At 36.5% G+C, this 12,451-nt stretch overlaps 1 protein-coding gene across 2 annotated transcripts in view; it reads right to left on the bottom strand.

Annotated features, from left to right (window-relative positions):
* Sns (sticks and stones) overlaps positions 1–12,451 on the bottom strand; it is a 230,377-nt gene that overhangs the window by 40,724 nt on the left and 177,202 nt on the right. The gene's annotated exons all lie outside the window — the stretch shown is intronic.

Below are 12,451 nucleotides of genomic sequence, written 5' to 3'. Positions count from 1 at the left end.
ATAGTCTTTTTAGAGTAAATTTTTTTTCAAAAGCGGTGCCTCTTAATACTTTTAATCTCTATCAGTTATTTGAATCTTGAAAGAAAGATGATCTTCTTCATAAAAAAACAATTTCATTTTTTAATTATTTTTATGTTCAGAATACGCAGTGCGTATTTTCCTTTCTAGAAGTTAATCTTTATTGTAAAGAATAACTCTGGGAGAAGAAGTTGTAAGGAAAAGAGATATTCGGCTTCGTTAATAATTTATGCAACTTTTTACATGTTTTCCTATAGGATTCACTCTAAATAATTTAGCATACCGTTACGCGAAATCCATCAATTATGATAATTAAAGCGGTCGAGCGTTCCAACGTAATGTTTATTTATCTGCTTTTAAATATTGCAACTTGTATATCAGAGAAAATCGCGCACAGCTCATATTAAAATATTCATTAACGTTTGTAATTTGACGCAACGCGACGGAAGCATATTAAATTTGATATTTTAATGCGGCGCTGCTTTACTAGCCCACGGAGTGTAATAGTCAAATCAAGCTGGTTGAAACGATCCAGAGCCTATATTCGCTCTGAGCATGATGCATAGCAAATATACTGCACTTCCTTTGATTGCCGTTTATTAATTCAAGAGAGTAGAAGCTCTTAATACAAGTAACCAAAAAAAAATAATATTCCGAGTCGCAATGAAGAAACATTTTCGTGTTTGCAGAAGCACCGTTTGCGAATTTACTTCGCCTTTCTAAAATAAATAGAGCCAATAACACATACACGCGCATCCGACATTATTAATAATATTAATGATATTTGAAATATTTCTTTTTCGTTGTAATCGGGAACATTTCATTTTGGCCTCTCTATTTTGCAATTAGAGATTACGTCATTAGTCGAAATTCTGACTTGCCGACATCTGAACGAATTAAGGAAAAGGGAACAAAAATTCTTCCACATTTTAAATTAGAAAAAAAAAAGTAAACATTCTCAGTAGATTGAAAGCAACCGGAAACTTCAAGTACGGTGCGCACTTGTGCGACCCACATTCGCCGCAAATTAACCCGGATCTTTGGTCAGTCGAGCCGGCTCGGCTGTGCGGTCAAAATTTAAGAATGAAAGGGGGGTTAAGTATTCGTAGTTAACTTAACATTACCAGACAAATAACACAATTATTTAGTTGTAAGAAAATTATACATTATTGCAAAATCTTCATCAAAAATTAACAGCGAGAAAATGAAGAGCTCGTTTCCCAAGAAAACATGAGCTCTTTTTTATGTCAAATATAATTGTAATCGTTGTAAGGGCCGATTATCCCGACATTGACTGAGTTAAGTTGACTCGATTGTAATTAACAAATCCCATTAATATATAATTCGTTAACTAGTACAACTTGTATTAGATCTTAAATTAAGATAAATCAAGTTAAAATATACGTTGGGTTGAAATTCAAACGTGAAGAGAAAAAAAAAAAAAAATTTTTTTCTTAATTTTATCGAGAGTAAGTCATAAATTTCTTAATCTAAAAAAAAAAAATGTAATTGAAGGATTAATATTAAAAGATTTAAAAAGTTGGTATTCTCCACCTCATTAAAATCTCGCTAATAAAGAAAGATTTTCAAATTCATTAGAATCTATAATAAAAAGAAGAAAAGTGCGAAATTCCTTTGAAGAACAATATCTTATTCTTTCAATTGATATTATCTCGCAAAACTTGGAAAAAATTAATCGAATGCGTTAGCCAGCTACGGCTTAGTTTTACGAAATTCTCTCTTGTAAAATACACGTTTTTTTTTTTTTTTGCTACAATTAAATATCACTTTACATATACTTTTGACGAACTACAATATTTCTAATTATTTCAAAATGCAATTAATGTGTGCAAACATGATACTATATTTAGATATCCGTATAACATTGCTCTATGATTTTAAAGTTGGACATAACTTTATAAAAAGTCAGTCCGCGTAGTATAAAATTTTCGCTTAACGGGGAATTATGTTAATAAGATAAAAATAAAGCTCTCTTTAGCTCTCCTGGCTTTGCGCTTTACTCTCTGTTTGCTGAATGTTCTAGAATTCGTTTGATACCTTTTCATTACTGTTTCCTCAAGTTTGATCAATTTTTTCCTCGACGGAAACGTCGAGACGCCTATAGTTTTCAAGTAATTAACGATTGGAAATAAAAAAACTTTGAATTAAGACGACTTCGGAAGCGGAAGATATACGATCAAAATCATATTCTTCAGTTCATTTCTAAGAAACTTTAGTAAAACTTTTATTCATAGCGCTGGAGAAGATGTACAATATAATCTTAAAAATCGGGAAAGTGCGATAAATAATGATCTCTCTTGACATTTTTCTTAAGGAAAAATTGTTTAGCCGCTGGTTGAAGGAAGCTCGGAAGAACTCGGAGTATATATAAAAAATTTTATAGAAAGATATACCTATATATATATACACGTATCAATGGCAATTTTATTCTGCGGATGTATACCTAATGCGCATTGTATGTTTGTTCGCCGGGAAAAATTAATCAGACTCAATTATCTAAGCATAGCTGGCTCTGTACTGTCGAAGGTATACTTTGACAAAGTGTGCGCTCGCCTTTTTTTCGAAAGAAAATCTTTTTCTCGCCATTCTCGTAATCACAACATTAAGCGCGATGTATCATCGTGCCGATATTTATTCTTTTATAAAAAAAAACCAAAGGCAAAGGAAGGGGCATTAGGAAGTCTCATATTGATTGTATTAAATCCTAGAATTTATATAAACAGCATTTTGTGAAATATTAAGATTCGGCGTTGCAAATATAAATGTAAATATACGAATGCGATTGCTTTGCAAGGTCGCTCGCAATCGAAATTTTATCTTTGCAAAGTATCTAATCGATTATATTTATATTAACAAAATACATTAAAAAAAAAAAAAAAAAAAAAAAAAAAAAAAAAAAAAAAAGTATTTCTCATATAGTATCTCTGATAAAGATTATTAACAGAAAATCTTGACTTGGAAATAACTTAATCGCCCTCGTGGAAATCAATATTTATTGATGGAGAGACAATAATTTTAGATGACAGTTGTAGATGCTTTTCCGAGAGAATATATTATTATATAAGAATATTGAAGTAATATAATATTTAAGCATTGATTAAATTCAAAATCCAAAATGAAATGAGGGCTATCAGTGTTTATTATTTATTATTTGTCATTAATAATTTAATGGAAATTTTAATTATAGATTTATTAATCTATAATTAAAATTTTCATCTCGGCTTTATTAACGGACAGCTGTTAAGAAACAATAGAAGATAATAACGCGTCTATGACGCGTACAAATACAACGACGCCTCCTCGTTTCCTGATGCAACATCGGTTAACGCGATCGGTGATCGCGTATGGAAGGGCGTTGCTAGACGTCACCGGTGAGATTTCGCTTTGGGACTCTATCCCGCCGGTTTCATCGCATCCGAGAGAGATGGTTTTCGTAACTGCTGTCGTACCCGCTTTGGCAGATCAACCGATACGTCCCGCCGCGCTCTAGACGCATTAAATCTGGAGAAGTTTGAAATTAATTACGGCGCTTTATATCGAATCTGTCTAACGCGCATCGAGTTTAAGCTCTCGAGTTTCTCCCTCTCCAGTGTTATAATGATCGAATCGTTAGCTGCGACAACAAATTATATACCGTTTGACAAATCTCTCATTAAAGAAACGTATTTTATGCGATTTATTGCGCGTATTTTAAAAATCTCTGACATTCGATATAACACACTTAAATATTCTAAATAAAAATATATAAAGTATATTTTTTTAATAATTTTTAATAGTTTTTTTTTAATGATATATTGTATTATAATAATAATAATAATATTAAATTTAATAATATATATAATCAAACAGTTGAATAATACATACATGAGATTTTTTAATGCAGAGAGAGATGTTTTAAGAATTGTATAATTATTTTAACATATTGATTTCTTATTAAATTATCGATACGACGACACATTTATTACAAAATTTCGATTAATTAAAAGTTAATAAAATTATTAAATTTCACGTGAAATATTTCTAAGTTAGAAGCTATTCTCTAATATTCAAGTTCAATTTTATACGCAGCGAAAGAAGACTGCAGCTTTTATCATTGTCAAGATCCATTCATTTTAATTTTCTCAAAAATCATGAACTTTAAATACATTCATTTCTACGCTCGGCTAATCTCGCATCCCTTATGTCGTCCCTTTTGATGCGTTCGCTCGTTTTCTGCGCAGCAGTAACTACTATCCCTCGAATTTCAATCACGCATTCAATCATTTTTCAATTATCTCCGGCAACGTTGCGTACCGCGTGCAATTTTCGTTACTCGTGAAAATTCAAGCTGATATAAACGGAACGTAAACGCAACCGCGTTACACACCCAGCTGTACCGTGTGTCTCTGTTGCGGTTCATCGACGCCACTCACGGGGAACTCACGGTTCGGTTGCGCCGCAGGATATTCTCCTTGCCAGCGGCGTAGCCGGGAGTTTCGAATCCTTTGAACGAAACCTTCCGACAAGAGAAAAAGAAAAAAAAAAAGGGAGAGAGAGAAAAGACTCTTTTTCATCTTTATCAATATTTAAAATTTCATTCTTACAATAGTTTTTATTATATCCCAAGATATATATTGTACATTATATTATTATACGTAAATTGCAAAATTGAAAAGCGCCAATGTGTGATTATTGGAGAATTACAATAAAAGGGACAAATAGATGAAAAAAAAAAAAAAAACTTGTGCATATCACGCGATTTGAGGGTTTAACCGTGGCAGCCTGAATCTTTCGAAGCATCGCTTTCGTGAATAGCTACACCATTGCTCTCATTTTCCATTGGCCGACATCGCGAGTTATCTTTTCCTTGCGATGAAGAAAAGCGAGCTGCATCATTAGCGTTAGGTAATATCGCGCCGATAATAATTTTTCCATTAAGACGAACGCTCCGCATCGCGCTCGGGATATTGTTATTCAGGTTATTTATATGCGAGTAACTACCCACCGTCTTGTTTCTTGAGACCCATTTAAATTTGCAAATCCACGCCGCTAATATTATCTTCATGACGGAAACCGGGATTGGAAAACGTCATGATGGGTAAACGAGGAAAAATAGTGTACGATGTTGAGATAACGATGATAATTATTGCGACGTCATGTGTAGTAAATATGATCGATAGATGCAGATTTTTTTACTCACCGGTTTTTTTTTTATTTATTAATAATAGAGTCTTTTGCTTCTCCCTTTTAAAATATTTTGATGGGAAATTTGGATTCCGATTTGCTCAACGTTGAAATTTAAAGACGAATTAAGCATCGGAAGTGTGAAACAACCACACTCATTAGATTCTTGCTAAGAGAAATCGATTGCAAATAAAAAGAAAAATATGATATGTCCGCGAAGATAATAAAGATTATTACCCTCGTTAACATCGACGCCAATAGAGCAATTTCTGCTTCGAGTCGCAACTCAGTTTAAGCTCTCTTTCATTGACTCATACGGGCACACGCGTATCGGTTTTATGACGACTGGTTATTTTATCGTTAAATTATTCGTGTCGCGTCGCGTCGCGCGACATTAGCCTTCTTCCGCATACGCGACTCGTTATATATCGACACGCTTGCTATATCGCGCTTAATTTTATCGTCCTCGTTCGCCCAACGTCTCGCCGCACGTTTGTCAAATTATCTCTTTCGCGCCGCTTCAATTATATCCGCCGGCGATGATAACGCCGCGGGAATGCATTTACGCGCGTTGCGACACGCACGTGTATGTACACGCAATCGCGTTAGCGCCAAGCCGCGTCTCCTGTCAGGCGTCATTGGCATTAACGGCTGCGCACCCTTCATCGCGTAACGCCGACGTTTTGCAAAGTTAATTACCGACAAATGGAACTCCACCCCCATCACCTCCTCCTCCTCACCCTCTCTATAACAGCATTCGCGGCGTTTAGCTAGCGTTCACAGACTTGTCACAGACGCGACATTCACACCGGCATTAGTTCGCGATACGCGTGCGAATCGTGAAAGTGCTGTCGAATTCCACGCGATTGGATGTAACGGAAGAATGAATCTATAGATCCATCGAATTCGAACGAGAGAACACTCGACGAATAATATCTCTCTTTCGAGAAAAAATAAAATTAATTATATTATTCGATTAGGTGGGGAAAGGAAATAAATTCCTAATTATATTGTATAATTGATAACAAGTGAAACGATGCGTTTTCACGAGGACTCATTAATTAACTTTCGCGAATAGTGCCGCATTAAAAATTACACAACGAATTATAAACAATTTTGTTTCCTAATATACAGTACACGTTTAAATGCTCGTGCTCATTCGTTATTTATTCGATATTTATATCTATTATTAGTAATTATTTTGAATGAATTTGTTTTCATCATCTTTTTTTCACATAAAAATTTATTAGTAACAATACTCTGCCGTTAATAATAATGGTATATAATAATAATAATAATAATAATAATAATAATAATAATAAAAATAACATAAAATGATATCGATATACTGGATTGAATTTCTATCTTACATATAGCTCCCTGCTTATATTTTATGGCTACATTTCATCTAGGTGTCATTTTTATCCTCGCATTTGCGACCAGGGATTTATTCGCGGCGTCTCGGTCCGGTAAGAAAGTATTTTTCTTTGCCGGGGCGTCTTATAAGTCTCATTTTTACCGTTAAGCTGCCCGTAGCGGGCGCGAGACGCAAAAGGACGACGAGAGGGCGAGGCGCGACCGCCGGGCGGCGAGAATAATGTATATACAGCGGGGATGAAGAAGAGGGTAATGGAGAGAAGCGGATGGCCCTGTGTCAGGGGTACAGGAATAGAGAGAGAGAGAGAGAATAGCGAGCAGAGCTTTTCCTTTGTAAAACTACCGCAGGCGCGCGCGCGCAAAGAGAAATAAATGCCACTCGTAAAGACGCGCGATATCGCCGCTGCTGAAAAACTGAGCGTCCAAACAGCATCAGTCGTTTAAATGCACGTTCGAGAAAGAGAATAAGATGGTGAAAAAGAGAAGGAGAGAGAGAGAGATCAAAAGAAGATGCGCAAGAATAAAAAAGAAAGGAAACGAATATTGCCCCGCTTTATAGACGCGCAGGGGTATTAGTGCGATTTAGATTGTCGCCTCTAGCCTTTTGTAAATAGCGGATAGGAACTTGACGCGGTATCGATCATACAGAATGTGCGATATATCAAGAACGAGCGAGTTGGCATGGCGAAATGGCATATAAGCAGGGATGATAAGCAACAACAGGCGTTTCAGGAACCATTGTGAGAAAATGCGACGTGACCTTTGAAGGAACATGGATTTTTTTTTTCTTTTTTTCCGGTGAGCGAAAACGCGAACATGTGAACGGGGCCTCTAGCGGCATTTCTTTTCCTTTCTTTCTTCTACAAAAAATATTTGTTTTCAAATTTATTCATTTCTCTGCGATTGTTGTAATTTTGACAGAGTACATATAACGATGCTAAAAAATAAGAGTCAGCTGTTACATTTCTGCAGTATAGATGCTTGATAATTTTTACGCCACTACGAGGCATACTTTATGTTATAAAGATGAGATTTTTTTAAAGATATGTGAAGAATCTCGCACCATTTCTCATTCTCTGAAACTGTAATCATATCCATATGTTAATATTTGGAAAGAAATTCTAATAATTAAAAAGAAATAACTTGCAAGTCCTGAAGAACGCGCAATGATTTCTCCGGAGCGCAAAATTTTTCAAAACTTCATTTTCCAAATGCGACAAGCAGATCCGCCAGTTTTACACAATGCGTGTCACGTTGTTCGCATGCACATGGTACATATATGAATAGAAACACGCGTATTCGAGCAAAGTTTCGCGGCCGTGAACGGTACGAGGAACGATCCGGAATATCCCACAGCTTATACGTGTCTCGAATGGGGAGGAGAAGAAGAAGAAGAAACGTTAGGGTGGTCGAGTGCGCGCAAAATGGCGCTGGAGAAGAAACGACAGGGGGATGTAACTTTACATCTTTGCCTTTTCACCGACGAATAATTCACGAGATTCGATTTCCTTCAGTCTCTCTTCGTCTCTGTCGTCCCGATCATGACGCGCGATGTCTGTCTTTCTCTGAAAGAAAGATGAAAAAAAATCGGGAAGAAGCAAACGCGTCATTATCCGTAAGCTTCTCGAAGTAATATAATATAGATAAGCAGATAAATATATATAAGTTATCCCATATATAAATAAATGCAAGATGTTGCGATATCGCTATCTCTACATCGGCACTTATATCACAGGTGTCTGCTTCTGCCTGCATTGATAATGATAGCTTCAGTGCACACTTGAGCGAAAATCCACATTATTTTATTTCGATAATTATTTATTAAATAGATGTTCTGCATTTCAATTTCATAAGATAAATATAAACGCTGGTAAACGCGACTTGGATTATCCGAAATAGCCCGATGTTTATAATGGAGTATTGTTGCGAGCGATTGTAGCATGCATTGTGAATGACGTTTATACATTTGTTATCCGGCAGCGAGAAAGAGAGAATTAACTAATCGATACGTAAATTGTATTGTAGAAATGTCAGTCAATACGTAACGAATCGTTCACAATCGAATGCATGTATAATCTCAAATCCGCACATATATAATCGGGAAGGTACTTTGTTATTTAGGTAGAATACTCAATCTCGTTTAATGTAAACGCGCTGAAACATTTAATAGATAAATATTGTTAAATATAAAGCAGGCTTTCAGAATCTCGTAAGAATAATACGATCCAAATACAAAATAAACAACGGAAATAATTGGAAAAGTTCAAAGTGATTGAAAGAATAAAACTTTGCATAAACCGAGTTACAAATATAGCTAAGAATGTTATCGGCATAATAAAGTCAGAGGAAACGATTGAAAAAAAAAAGAAAAAGAAAAAGAAAAGAAAAAAACAGAAGAAAATAAAATGGCAACTTTCTAAGATCTTCGTTTGAAACAAGTGTACGCAAAAAATGTGGTCGAATGGAAAAGGAGGCGAAATTATATCGTCAAAAATACACGTAAAGTCGCATAGAACTTCTCGCCATATTAAACGACACCATTAGAAAGAGAGAGGCTAACTAATACCGTTATCACACAATGCTCTTTTTAATGTCGGCAAGAAAATTAAACATTTCATCGGGAGTCTCTATGCTTTGCTATTTTTAATAAAACAGCGTCATCTTATTCCAGTTTATATCTATATATATACAATACACACACACACACACACACACACACACACACACACACACACACCCTACTTTCGTTCACCCTACTTTATCACAAATTCCCTCATTTGCTCGTTGGATCGTAAGAAATGTCCCCTCGTGCTCCGACATTTTTATTCGTCCTGCCCTTTTCTCTCCATCTCCCCCCTCCCCCTCTCTCTTCCTCTCATTCTCTCGCCTCATTCTTTGTATCGCACTGCGAATTCGTCCGATGCCTAAAGGGATACGTGAGCGTTTTTTCAAGACAAGTCAAGGCATCTCTTTTTTACATGATCTTTTTTACGTCATCGAACTATGTTTCCTCCATTTTATCATAAAACGAAGAAATTCACTCCCCATGTTGGAAAATAAAGAATCGGACGTGTATTTTTAGTGGCGTTTCATTTAAGAACAGGCACACACGATGGCCACGTTACGCGTATCCCAATAGTCACCTCTTTCGCGAGAATGAATAATCACATACATGGGAATACTTGCGCATGTATCATTGTGTCGAGAAGCGTGAAGCGTCATATTGTTACCTCAAAGTAGAAAAACATGTTGCAATTTCGTAACAATTAACAAAATACTTTCAGATTGATAGAGGTATCTTGAACAGGCTAAAAAAATCTCGGGTATCAATTTTAATCTTTGAAATGTCTTTGAAAGTTCGTTTATTTGTATAATCTGAAAATATTTCTCGTCAAAGAAGTGTATATATACCGAATTTATTGTTATTATCCTTTATCGATAAATCTTTCTCTCTGATAATTCATTCGTCAAATTAATCGGATTTTCTTCATTTTCTAAATATCTACAATTATTATTATTTTTTTTTTATTTTTCATTTTCAAATGCGTCTCATTCGCGTAAACGATGAAAGGTTAAAGACCTTTTCCCCTCCGACAAGATTATTTTCACAAAACTTGTTACGCTCGAATCCCCGTAAGTCTGTCCGCGACAGGATAACTCGGCTATTTGGCGATAATAGCGGCAAAACGATCGACGAGAAACGAGCGAAGATCGAAGGCAGAGGAAATATGACGACGACACGTCGGTCGGGTAACGATAGAGTAAAGCGAAATACGATTATATCCGTTTACGACGGGTGTACGGGATCGGCAAAATACCGTTACGCGCGTAATTAACGACGCCTGTATTTGCGCATTTTATTGTACATACATACACGATCGCCCGAGATTTTCACGCCATCCATTTGATCCGCAGTGGATTATCGTCGACGGTGTGTCTGCCAATGCCGTCGTGTATTTTCAACGTCATCGGTATACGTATCGGCGACGATAATGAACGCTGACGTGTGCAACGAGGAAGATGGATTTGACGGATATGACGATTTAGTAATGCGCCCGTTTTATTAAAAGCGTGGCGCAGGTACCCCCTTTCAACTTGCCCTTGCCGAGAACGAATAGTTTGCATATCGCGGCTAATATCATTCTAACCATGCTCTCATCTCGTATACGTGGTATCTGTAAACTGGAATAAAAAAATATTCAAAGTTAGGGATTTATTAAAAAAGCGTAGCAATTTTTAAATATCATTGTTCAATTAATAATCGTTCATAGTTATTATTTATGCTTATACGCTTGCTATAAAATATTGCTTATAGTTTTGAATTTTCCTATCGAAATATTTTTATAATTTAATATAGATATTTTCGAATTTTATATACGAATATTATATATAAAAAAAAAAAAAAAAGTCGCGAGAGTCTTTAAGGAATAGTCTTATATGGAGAAAAATAGCGATATAACTTTTAGATTAGATAAAATATTATTCTCTATTTTTTATGTTTTAATACACTATCTGTCGCGAAAAGTAGGTCGCGTCTCGGGAAGCTCCAGCTTGCTCACCAAATCATCGAGGCATTAAGTAGATAAATCATATTGACTCGGCAAGTTTCTCGTTATGGTAATTCCATAATCCATAATTTATACGTATATCTGATAAAAAAAGGGAAGAGAAGGGAAGAGAATCCAGCCGATGAAAATTAGTTACGGTTTAGATATAACAATATTCTGCAGATTCGTACATTACTTTTTTAAATAATTAGTGACGATAAAAAAATTATACACAGATATTGCACAATGTACGACGAACTTGCAGCAGCCAATTACCTATACACGCATATTTTTTTTTCAAAATAAACGGACAGAATAAAAAATTCGAAAAAAGCAACATTTCGCGAAGCGTGAAAGAAAAATCCATGTTGGAACGAAAATTTGTCATCAGGACCGCCGCCGGTGTGCCTGTCGGGAATAAATTTTGTCGGAATTAATTTTACATCCCGATCGTAGCGAATCGAAGACGCGCCCGTTCGCGATATGCGAATGAAAGAAGAAAGATTTCGCGATCCCGCGAATTCTCGGGTATTGAAGCGTCATTCCTCGAGAGCGAGTGTGTCAACACTCGGATGTCGCACCGGAAAGGATGCTGCTCGCTCGCGGTTGTACGCTCGTGCGCGCGCGAAAACTAGCTTTCGTTCCGCTTTGCGAACTAGTTTGCGCGACAGTCTGGCTGGCTGGCGAATGCATATTGTCACGCTTAATAACTTTTGCATAATTCACGACTGGTAAGAGAGAGAGAGAGAGAGAGAGAGAGACCGAGAGATCGTCGATGGCATGAAAACGCGCCCGGACTAACAAACGTCGTCGTCGTCGTCGTCGGTCTTGCCGGCGGGCGTACAAACTGCTGCCGCGAAACCCCGAAAGTCGCTCTTTCGTGGCGACACACAAACGTAATACGCGTTGGTACGACCGCGTAAATTAACTTTAAGCACGATTTCGAGATCGCGAGTTTGTAATTCGTGTTACGGCAAGCTTTGCATTTTAACTAACGGGCTACGCCCGTCGACGGGGCTATCGTCGATGCGACAGAAACGGCTGCGATTATTCCCAAGCAGGAGCGAGTATTTTTGCGCGTCCCATCGCTGCGCTGGAGTTTCTTCAGAATTGTCGGCAAGAAAATTTTAATTAACATAGAGCCGTTCGTCTTACGACAGTAGATGATTTTCGACTATAGAGTCAACATGCGCACGTTACATTTTCGAAGATTATCTTCGCATTAAAGTGATAAAGTAATTCTCAGATAACTCAGTATTCATATTATCCTCAATAACGAAAGGATTAAACTAGACGCGTCGAAATTCTCGGAGCAAAGACGGAAA

This window comes from Polyergus mexicanus, unplaced genomic scaffold (assembly GCF_030449975.1).
Source record: "Polyergus mexicanus isolate NDT 795.1 unplaced genomic scaffold, iyPolMexi1.0 SCAF_24, whole genome shotgun sequence".
Lineage (NCBI taxonomy): Eukaryota > Metazoa > Arthropoda > Insecta > Hymenoptera > Formicidae > Polyergus > Polyergus mexicanus.
The sequence above is the reverse complement of the archived record's forward strand: the minus strand, read 5'-3'. Positions and strand labels throughout refer to the sequence as shown.